The sequence below is a fragment of the Hydra vulgaris genome, chromosome 05 (genome assembly GCF_038396675.1).
Source record: "Hydra vulgaris chromosome 05, alternate assembly HydraT2T_AEP".
Lineage (NCBI taxonomy): Eukaryota > Metazoa > Cnidaria > Hydrozoa > Anthoathecata > Hydridae > Hydra > Hydra vulgaris.
This window is the reverse complement of record NC_088924.1, coordinates 19194402-19206382: the sequence shown is the minus strand read 5'-3', so window position 1 is coordinate 19206382 and position 11981 is coordinate 19194402. Positions and strand designations below refer to the sequence as shown.

At 26.8% G+C, this 11981-nt stretch overlaps 1 long non-coding RNA gene across 2 annotated transcripts; it reads right to left on the bottom strand.

The window, feature by feature from the left end:
- Positions 1-8774: 8774 nt before the first annotated feature.
- On the bottom strand, positions 8775-10844 carry LOC136079992 (uncharacterized). Of its 2 annotated transcripts, none has more exons than XR_010638364.1 (5): positions 10362-10844; positions 9823-9917; positions 9533-9698; positions 9240-9412; positions 8775-9165 (listed from the first exon to the last, which is right to left on the bottom strand). It is a non-coding gene; the product is annotated as an uncharacterized LOC136079992 (long non-coding RNA). The 2 variants fall into 2 exon arrangements; XR_010638363.1 differs by having other exon boundaries at positions 10561-10843.
- Between the last annotated feature and the right edge of the window lie 1137 nt (positions 10845-11981).

The window sequence follows — 11981 nt, the reverse complement described above, 5'->3', positions numbered from 1 at the left end:
TATTTGTTGTTGGTTTATTAATATATAGTTTATTCGTGGAGTTACTGCTTATTGGTATTTAAACATAATAATTACCATCATTCGATTATCTTCATTTTAAGATTCAAAGATTGATTTAGTTAAAAGTTCGGGAAAATCAGGGAATTCTTTAATTTTGTACTATTTTATTTTAATGTTTTTTAGTAAACAATATTCATATTTAGTTAACTAATTAAGTAATTATACAGCTCAAAAGATTGTTCTGGTCATTTATTAACAGTATAAACCAAATAAAACGTTTATGCAAAACATTTTATGTAGGTTTGAGTAGAACTAGTATTATAAATTTATTAGGTGCTTTTTTGTGTAGAAATAGCTGAAACATGAAGGACTTTTAAAGTTTTTTTAAAACATATTGTACTTTCATTCCCTTTTTTTGAAATAAATATAAATTTAAAATTTTTAAATGACAGTTTCATTGAAATAATGAAGAATGTTTGAGTGATCCATTGTTTAAAAAATGGCTGGTAAATGACACAGATAAAAAGTCAAAACATATCAAGTTCAATTCAACTTATCAAACATAGATCAGAGAGCTGTGACAAGTCACATGGAGGGGAAAAAAATGTGTTCAAAAAATCAAAACCAGAATTCTGCTACTTCAAACCTGCAGTCTACATCTTAAAACCTTATAATAGATCAATCTGATAAAACTTGTTCTGAAATCGCCTTCGCACGCAGTACAAAACAATTCTCATTGAACTTGTGTAATGAGAATGGTCTACTATATCAAAAACTGTTTCCTGATAACACAACTGTTAAATCTTATGAGATGGATAGAATAAAACTTGGTTATTAATTTTGGTCTTCGGCATTACTTACATACTTTTAAAAGAAATATCTAAAAATGCCAGAAGAGCTGATTATGTAAATGTCACTGAACTAAAGATAAATTAACTTTCACTAAATTGAATTTTTTTTTTAATTAATTGCTAGTTTGTTGCAGAAAATCTTAGTGAGATATCAGACAGAGACCCTAATGATTCCATCTCTTTAAAGATTTGTTTTTAATCGATTAAAGCTTAATGAGTTTAATAATTAAACAAGATGTTTTATGCATCATCTTTAATGCGAGGCACCTTCTGAAGTTTTATTTCACTAGAAAGCACAAGTTTCTGCTGTTAAAATCAATGACAATTAGTTGTGTTGCAGAACGTAACGTTATAAAATTAAAGGAGAAAAGGTGTGATCTCAAGATGTGATCAATATATTTATGAGAGATTGTTGACTTAAAGTTAGTTAAATTCTGGAAAAAGTTTAAATTGAGCCTCTTTTCTTGAAGCAACTAGTTACATCAGTTCAGAGTTAATCCTATCCAAAAAAAAAAGCTGATTTTCTTATACAGAAGAAATATGTAAATGATCAGCTTTTACTTCGTCTATTAATTCTTTTCTGTTTGCATTTCTTTTCAAATGAATGTGATCTCGCTTTCACACAATTCTCGAAGTTGTTAGAAAAAAGTTCGTTTAATCTTTTGCAAGCATAAAAAAAAAATATCACACTAGAAATTGTTTAGACGAATTTTTAAACCATCAAAGTTGGTATAAAATACAAGGTTGTTTCAAAAGTTGTGATGATGTTGTTGAATCAAGTACTATTAGTACTTAAGGAGCAGGAAAAAGTTTTGAGTGAAGTATGAAGTATGAAATCCAAATTATTACTGCCTTTCTAGATATTAAAATGTTGGTTATTCTTTCGAGCTTTTAGATATTTTGACCTCTTTATGTTTAGTATTAGTTTTTATATTTGTTTCAAAGACCAGTTTGCTAATTTCGACTGTTTTTTGAAAGGGTACAAAGTATTCGATCTTCTGTTTCTTTTTTAACAAACAATTTATTGGTTTTCCATTTAAAACAGAAATATAAAAATTTCTTATATAGAAAGCGGGCTATTTGTTTTCTTTAGAAGGTCTGTGGGTTAATGTTGTGTCTGGGGGTTGATGTCGGCGTTTTAATGCTAAATTATTGAGTAAAAATGATAGAATGTCAGGGGAGTATAAGCCAAATTTCATTAAAAAAGTCAGGGAAAATCGGGAAATTTTATTCCAGAATTATAGTGTATTATAACCAAAATTTTTGTATTATAATCAAAATTTCTTTTTTGCTTATTATAATCCCTGTATTATAATCAAAATTTCTTTTTTGCTTTTTAGGATAGTCCTGTGTAATGGAGACGAACTGTTCTGAATTGTTGTTGTAAGAAAGCTCGGGCCCAAATGACAAAGCTGATAAGCCTGAATTAGGATACATTTTCCTGACTTTGAATATTGTGGTGCTATGCTCTTCCACCACTCTAAAACATCTGTTTTTTTTGCTACCAATGGAGATAGAAGTTATTTTTTCAGTTCTGCTTGAATCCTTGAAGTGTTTTAGAATATCGGTTAAGAACTAAGACCATTCTGAGTTAGAGTCGCCAGAGAAGTCTTGTAAAAATCTAGAATATTATTAGGTGCTCTCTCCAAAACTAAGAGTGAGTCGATTTCCTGAACAGATGAGTCTAGATCGTGTTCAATTTGAATACATTTCGATCATTTTTATATCTATCAAGCTTTGTTTTGAGGAGCTTGCCATCTAAATCTACTTTTAATTTTTTTTTTCTATACTAAATTCATGTTCAAGGCTGAGGATGTCACTTTAGTCGAGGAGACTAATCATATTTTTTTTGTAATTTTTTTGGAGAGCGGTCTCAACTCTCTCTAAACTCTAAAACTCCAAGTTACAAACCTTGACTTAAAATTTCATATTGCGCGGTAACATGTTCATTTACATAAGAAATATAATACATTTTATAATTTGAATTTAACTGATAGTTTAATCAATTTAATCAAACTATGCAATTATTACCAAGTTTACCTGAAAGCTGTATTTCTCAAATTCGGCAATCTCAAATTCGTCACTGAATTCGAAATCAAGGTCAACTTTGCCTTAAAGTAAACTTCGTAATCCGGTATTTGTAATCATAACCCGCTTCCACAGACCAAGAGTATATGCGTTTGGATAAGAAATAAATTAAAGTAAAAGTCAGAAGTAATCGAGTTAGAAAGATCGCATGGAGAAAGCGGACAGATGAAGCATTGTGTTTTTTAATACGCGATTTATTTAATTCTATCTCGATGTTTAAATAATTATTATTTTTATTATGTTGATAACTTTTTAGTAATTTTATTCTTCGTTTATTTTTGTTCTCAGTTTATTTTATAACCGCGTCATAGTAATTATTTCAATATAAGTGCTTTTTGCAACATCGAAGGGTGGAAGACGCAATTGACAGCCGTCACTTGAAATTACAAAAGAATATGGATAATTAGGATAACAATTTTTTTGCACTTTTTTAACTTTTTTCAAAAAAAGCACTATGTAAATACCTGTTTTCCATCTACATACTAGCTTATATTGAATATTTTAGCTTAATAGGATCATTGAAACAGGTAGATGTATCTTTTTTAATTATTTGAACAATCATCTTTTTTTTCTAATATATACTATTATATGTATGTAAAGATACATATGTTAGTTTGAATAACTACCGTTTTATATTATTAGTATTATTAACTTCTATTTAAGGTAATTACCAAAAAAAGTTTAACTATTAGTGCATGGTTGCATTTCAAATAGTAATATTTATTTCAAGTTAACAAAATCTAACTGATAATCATTCTTTGAAATCTGTTTTTAATTTTTTCAAACAACCAGCAATACGTTTTGTCTCTGATTCTCGGAGTCTGAAGAGTTCACAAACTTTTGTATAAGTCCAATGTTTCTTTCAGCACAATCATTTGTGACGCTAAGGTATTTAAAAAAGCACAAATTTCTTGAACGAATCTAAACGTTTCTGCTATCAAATCTATACGTTATTTATTCTAGCATGCTTCCAACCAAATTTTAGTTTCCTTAACTACGTCTAAAACGACAAAAAGAAACAGTTAACAAGTTCAAAAAGTTTAGAACTTTTATTTACTAAAACAGATAGCAGTTTCCTTTAATTAATTTCACTAATATCAGGAACTTCGGGCATCTCCAAGGTCTTCAAAATTTCAGACTTTTGAATTTCAAGGTCAAAACTAGAATGAGTCATGACTACTGCTTTTAGCGAAAGATACCGGGAGTGAGATTTTAAACTATTAAAAAGTAAAGTTACTACATCAATATCCTATTCCTTTTTTATGATTTTTCCTACTTTGAATGAATTGGCTTTTTTAATCTAAGGCCTTCGCCATCCCAAATTTTTGCAAGGCTTCCTTATTTGGTATAGGTATGAACATACTTAAGTTTGGAGTTTGTACAATGTGTGAAAGTGTCCAATGAAACATCAAAAGATCCTGCGGGCGCCCATGTTACGGTATTTCTCTTGTCTACGTTTAATCTTTGCTTCATGTTCTTCGACTATATGTCCGCTTATAAACTGTTTTCTAACATTTTTCTGATCTTCCAAAAATGCTAAACCTTCCGCTTTACTCTCTTTGCTTTTTGGCATATCTTGACTGAGTTGTATAAGCTTTTTGGTATTCTAAAATAATTTTTAAAATTATTTTAGAATGCCAAAAAATGTATTGACCCTTTTTATTAAAGTTATTTAATATTTTTAACCTAAAAATTTCACAAATGGATTTTTTTTTAGGAGAGCATTTAAACTGGATATCATGGTTCCACTAAAATATGTCATAATCTTTTAAATGTCGAATCAAAGAACCACTTTTTCTGCACTGAATAAGTTTGACTAATATTGTTAAATATTGGTTCAAAAGTCATTGTGACATTTGATGTTTTTCCAAAAGATTTGGGCTTTTGCTGTTTTTGCTTCAAAATATAGAGAAAATTAAATAAAACAGGAAAAAGAAAAACAAAAATAATGATCGTTTTTCTTTCATTTTTTGTTTTTGTTATTGAAGTGGAAGAAGCCGATGTGTATTTTATGAATACTTTTTACTTTTAAGTCACAAATCATAAAAAAAAATAATAGTATTAATAAAATACTTAAAAGAGACAAATCGTAAAACACAAAATATCAACAGAAACTAAAATACTATAGCTAAAACACTGTATTATTAAATATGAGTTTTAATATGTGTCAGTTAATTCCTTTACACATTTTTTATTTGTCTGCTAAATTTCGTTGAAAAAAAGGTGGCACAAGCAGTCTATTTGGTGGCACACTTTTGGTACCTATTTTTCTTAATCTGAATTCATTTGCGGGCGATAGAGAGGGGGGGGGGGCAACAAAATAAATTCTTAACTAAAATTTGAACTTTAACAAAATAAAACTTTTTTGTAAACTTTTTATTAATGTTATATATTACTTTTTTTAGATAAAATGAGTGAAAAGATTAATTGTAAGATTACCATTATTTTTATTTTCATCTTCTAATTTATTTATTAGTTGTCTATAATACAAATAGTATTACTATTTACTTGGATATAAGAATACGTAGTAATGTTAAGACTTACTAATATTTTTCTTTCTCTCATCTAATAACAGTATTTCTGAGTAATAGTATTGTTTATTTTATAAGAATTATAACATAATGGTTGAAATTTACATAGTTTCTGTGTATGATTCTATGAATTAAAGTCAGAAACTATATCAAATTATTACTGATATAGTATATATTTATATATATATATATATATATTTTTCTATCATTAAACAATAGAATATATATATATATATATATATATATATATATATATATATATATATATATATATATATATATATATATATATATATATATATATATATATATATATATATAATCATTGCGAACCGCAACTTTGCTGCGAACGGACGTGTCATATTTACAAAGCTAAAAATGGCGAAAAATTTTACAACATCGCAACTAAAAGAAATTTTAGATATTCATGAGAATACAATTATGAAAATCTTCAACGAAAAAATTGAAAGATTAGAAAACAATATTGATAAGTTAAAGGATGACAATAAAATTTTAAAATCTGAAGTTAACGACTTGAAAAAAACAGTTGAATTTGTCAGTGAAAAATACGATAAGATTATCATTGAACAAGCGGGAATTAAAGCAGATCGTTTTAAAACTGACAACAATTTAGAAGTAAGTTTAACTGATAAAATAAAGGACAAATTGGCTGAGATTGAGAACAGAAGTAGGAGGAATAATTTAAGAATTAATGGTTTAGTTGAATCCGTCGACGAAAGTTGGGACGAATGTGAAAAAAAAGTTCACGAGTTTATTAAATCAAAACTTGATCTTCAAGGGAATTTTGTTATCGAATGTGCTCACCGTGTTGGTAAAACTGATAAAATTGATAAGAACAAATTGATAAAGACAAATCTACAGTGCTTGATAAATATATTAAAACAAAACTTTGGGATCAGCGAACCTACGTTAACGAAGACTTCAGCGAAAGAACGAAGGAAATACGTAAAAAATTGTTTGCAGAAGCCAAAGACTTACGATTAAAAGGTAAGTATGCCAAGGTTTCTTATAACAAATTAATTACGCGAGACATGTGAAAAGAAATTTTTTGATTTTACGGATTTTTTACCAGCAAAAATGGATTCAATTCAGAACAAAAATTTAGAATCAAATTTTTTTAAATTTTTTCAAACAAATGATTTTTTTCTAGATGATGAATCAGATCCTGACCTTAATTATTTTAAAGGAGCTGAATCTTTGCAAAGTGAATGTAATTATTTTTATACCCGTGAATTAAAAGATTTCTTGATCATAATAAAGTAAATGCAATTCATATTAATATACGTAGTTTAAAAAAAAACTTTGAAATTTTTCAAAATTTTATTGAGGAAACTTGTAATCTTTTTAACATAATTTGCTTAACAGAAACTTGGTGCAGTTGCGATGACGTAAATTCTTTTATGAACTTTGAACCGCCGGGTTTTAATTTAATTTCATTGGCAAGAAAAACAAACAAACGCGGCGGAGGCGTACTTATTTATGTTAAAAAATGTTTGAGATATTTTACCAGACATGACATGAGCATTTCCGATGCCAATAAAAAGGTTTTAACGATTGAAATTTTAACCAATAAAGCTAAAAATAATTTTATAAGTTGTTGTTATCGCCCACCTTCAGGAGAAATTAAAAATTTCAGGTCATTTTTATGTAATGACGTCATTAAAAAAAGTCACCACTAAAATAAATTTATATATGTATTAGGAGATCACAACTTGGATTGTTTTCAATACCACGTAAATAATAACATTAGAATTTTTTATAATGATATTTTTGAAGATGGAGCGGTTCCATTGATTAACAAACCAACCAGAATTACACACTCATCTGTTTCTCTAATTGATAATATTTTGACCACTGATATCTTTAACGATTCTTTAAAAAAAGGAGTAATAAAAAACGACTTATCTGATCATTTTCCTATTTTCTTTTCTATAAATATAGATAAAAAATTAATATTTAATGAAAAACTAACTTCTAAAAAACGTATTTTTACGAACGATAACCTTGAATCTTTTAGAGAACAATTATCTTTAATTCATTGGAATTTTGTTAATGTTTCCGCTAATGCAAATTTAATTTATAACTCATTTTTCAAAACATTTTATGATATCTATAACGCTAATTTTCCGGTAATTACTCACAATCTCCATGCTAAAAGTATTAAATCACCATGGATTAAAAAGGGTTTGCGTAAGTCTTCTAAAATTAAACAAAAACTATACATTAAATACTTAAAAACAAAAACAAATGAAAACAAAATTATATATAAAAATGATGCTAAACTTTTTGAAAACCTAAAAAAAAAAAAAAAAAAAAATTATTACATAAATTTACTTGAAAAATTTAAATTAAATTTGAAGCGCACATGGTCAATTATAAGGGAAACTACTGGCAGCAAGAAATCTTTATCTCACACTTTACCAGATACAATTAGACATAATAATGATTTTATATATGATAAAAAGGAGATTGCGGAAGAATTTAATAAATACTTTGTGTCTCTAGGGCCTAATCTTGCCAAATTAATTCATAAACCTAACAATCCAATTACTAACTTATATTTCCCTTTAAATTCTTACCTAAACTACTTTGAATTATCTTTTGAAGAATTCGAAAATGCTTTTAAAATGTTAAAGTTAAAAAAATCAGTAGGCCCTGATGGTGTCAACGGAAACATTATTATTAGTTCATTTGATGTTTTAAAAGATGTACTTTTTAAAATTTTTTCAATTTCAATAAAACAACCCAGACGGCACATTTGGTTTTAATCTCGGATTTAAAACCCGTGTAAACACGTGTTTGTTACGATCCAGGCGTAAACCAAAAACACGTGGATTTCACGGGAAGTTTAACTGGAGTTTTACACGTGTTTTCTAAGGTTTCAAACACGAGTTTTTTTATGTTTTAAATACGTGTTTTTGAGGTTTTAAACTCGTGTTTTATGAGGTTTTAAATTCGTGCTTTCTATAGTTTAAAACGGACTTATGACATTTACTAAAGTTTCCAAACGGAAACTTTATTTAATGTCATAAGTTAGTTCAGGCATAAGTTTTCCAAATTTATGCCTGAACTAACAGCTGTTCAGCACGGTTTAATGATAAACCAAAAATACGTAGGTTTTGTTAGACACGTATAGCTTTAATCCGTTTAAACCTTTTTTTATATATACTAAATTATATTTACGACAATTTTGTTGTTTTATTTTTGTTTTTTAAGGTAAATTATTTTACAATAATACTACAAAGAAAAAATTAACAAAGAAATAAAAAACCAAATCATTAAAAATAAGCTAATAAAAGACGCTTGGCACACGGTTACCATACATAATATTTAATTTCGATTGATCGCCTCTTCCGTCATTATAAAATCTAAAATCGTATAACAATACGCTTTCGCATTTTTACAAACAATTCCAGTAGCATCAATGTTCTTTTTAATTTTTCTTAAAAGTCGGGTCTCGAACTTTACTTATTCCTCAATTGAGGTAACCTGTTCAAATTTAATTTCATTTAAATCTTTATCTAAAAACTATTGCAGTAGCCCAAATTTCTTTTTATGTAATGTTGTGACAATCATTTTACGCTAAAACATGACATCATCCATGGGAGAGGTTTCGTTTGTCTGATTTTTTGGTCGATCTGTATTGGTAATGGTTTTTGATGATTCGCCTTAATCTATTTAAAAAAAAAAAACAAATTTTATAATTAATAACAAAATAAATGATTATCTCTATTGTTTTGTATTTTACCTAAATAAATGCACTATAAAAAATACTGTTTGAAAAAACCAGAGTAATGATTCAATGGAAGAGTAAAATTGATTTTTTCCTTATTAATCACGCTTGTTTGTGTCTGTACATTTAAACGGAATCGACCCTTCATTCTTCTTTTCAAATTGTTTTTTAGAGCCACCAACTTCAACCTAAATAAGAGACGCCCTTTAAGAATTTATGAAACCCATTAAGAAACATAAATCATCAAATATACTATTGTACTTTTTAAATATTATAAACTTTTAAATTAAATGCAAATAATTTATTACTTTGGAAAGACCCAGAAGCCCGAGTATTCACAAGTATTTTCATTAGCATTTGTACCAGGATGTAAATCCTCTTTTAATTGATTTTTGCTTATAAATATAGAAATCTTTAAAGGTTGATTCGAAACCATCTCATTTAGGTTTTGTTGCTTGTTAAAGTGCAAATATCCTGTTTTAAGATAAATTAGACTAATATACACTCAAATATAGGTAATAAATATAAATATAAGTTATACATAATATTTAAAAAAACCAAATGCACACATGCACACTGTTCATTAATAGTCACCTACCTTAATCAACATTAATATTATTATCTTCATTAAGTTTCTGAAGTCTTCTTTAAATATATTGTCTTCATCTAGATTATGTGATAACGGTAAAACTCCTAAAAGATAAAATTTACAAAATCAAAATTTACCAGAAATATTAGTGTCATTTAAAATTTTTTGAAGTTAAAGATAAATAACTAGAGTTTTAATACAAGTATTTTCATTAACAGTTGTACCACGATTAATATTTTTTCTCATCGTCTTTTTCGTTGAACATGTGAAAAACTTAGTAGTTGACTTTTAGTAGAATTAGTAAGATTCTTTTAGTAGATTATAAGTAAGTAGAAGACTTATAGTAGAATCTTTTCAATTTATGTTTTTTTGCTTATTAAAACCCACATATTCTGGTTTAAAAATGTTATATATATATATATATATATATATATATATATATATATATATATATATATATATATACATACACACAAACAAAACAAAAAAAGTTCAATATGTGCTAATGCATATCACTAGCCATAGTCTGCTTGATAAAAGACCCTTACCATTATCAGCAAAAAAAATATCATTTCTGCAATCAGATAGACTATGCAAGAAATTTTCTTGCTGGCTTCGGCTCATGCCATATTTTTTATACTGCTGACTCTTTTTTGTATCTTCTCAAACAATTAAAAATTAATTTAACATTTACATAATAATTTTCAAATATAAACAATTGATTTACAGATAAGTAAAGTTACTTACGGACAGTATTTTGCAACAAAGTATTACTAGATTTTGCTGTCAATATTGGTAGAGAAAGTTTATTCAATGAAGCATAGGTAGTATATTGGTGCAGCCTCGTAGCTCGAAGACAAATTTAAACATTCAGGAAATAAATTTCCAGCTAAAACTGATCGATATTTTTTCATATATTCTTTCTACTATGCTGAACTTGTTCTTTTCATTTTTGTTAAATAATTATCATTAATAGGATACCCTATAGCATTTAGTACACACACATTTATATAGGAACAACACTAGTATTTTTCAAATATATATAAATAATAACAATACTAATAGTAATAACAATAATACTATTAACACAAAAAATGTATTTTATATATATATATATATATATATATATATATTTATATATATATATATATTTATCGCAGAAATACACACACATATACAGATACAAATACACACAAATATACATACGCCGAAATACACACACATATGTGTGTATATGAGTACATATTACGTATACATAACATATACATTTATTTATAAGTGTGTGTATGTATGTATGTATGTATGTATGTATGTATGTATGTATGTATGTATGTATGTATGTATGTATATATATATATATATATATATATATATATATATTTATACATACATACATAATATATAGACTTATACAAACACACATATATACATATGAATACATAAATAAACACATACATATTTTATATATGTATTATACATACATATATAAAATATACATTGTATAAATTATATAGATACACAAGTGTGTATGTATATAGATACACGTGTGTATATATATGTGTATTTATATATATATATATACACATATATATACACACGTGTATATTTATATATGTGTGTGTGTTTGTGTGTGTGTATATATATATATATATATATATATATATATATATATATATATATATATATATATATATATATATATATATATTTATATATATATATATATGTGTGTATATACATGCTAATACTTAACAAAAACTGAATTTATTTAACATATAAATATTCTCGACAAATGTTTTCCTGAAAGTTCTTGTTACACACTCTAAAACCTTCCGAATTATAAAAAGGCAATAAATTTGAAAAATCGCGTGCTTTTAGTAATGGTTTTACATTCGTTGCGAAAACTTTCGATAATTTAATGCTCCATTTTTGTAACTGAAAAACCATCACTAAAAACTTAATATCCAAACTGGTTTTTTGGTAAAATGTAGTAGTTAATTTCACGGAATCAAAACCCTATTCTTGACACGTGTTATTCTTAGTGTTTTCGGGAGTTTTAAACACGCAACAGAAACCACGCGTAACTTTTAAACGAATTGTGCCGTCTGGGAAGGAATTTTTCCACAAAGCCTAAAGATAGCAAAGTCATACCAATATTAAAAAACGGT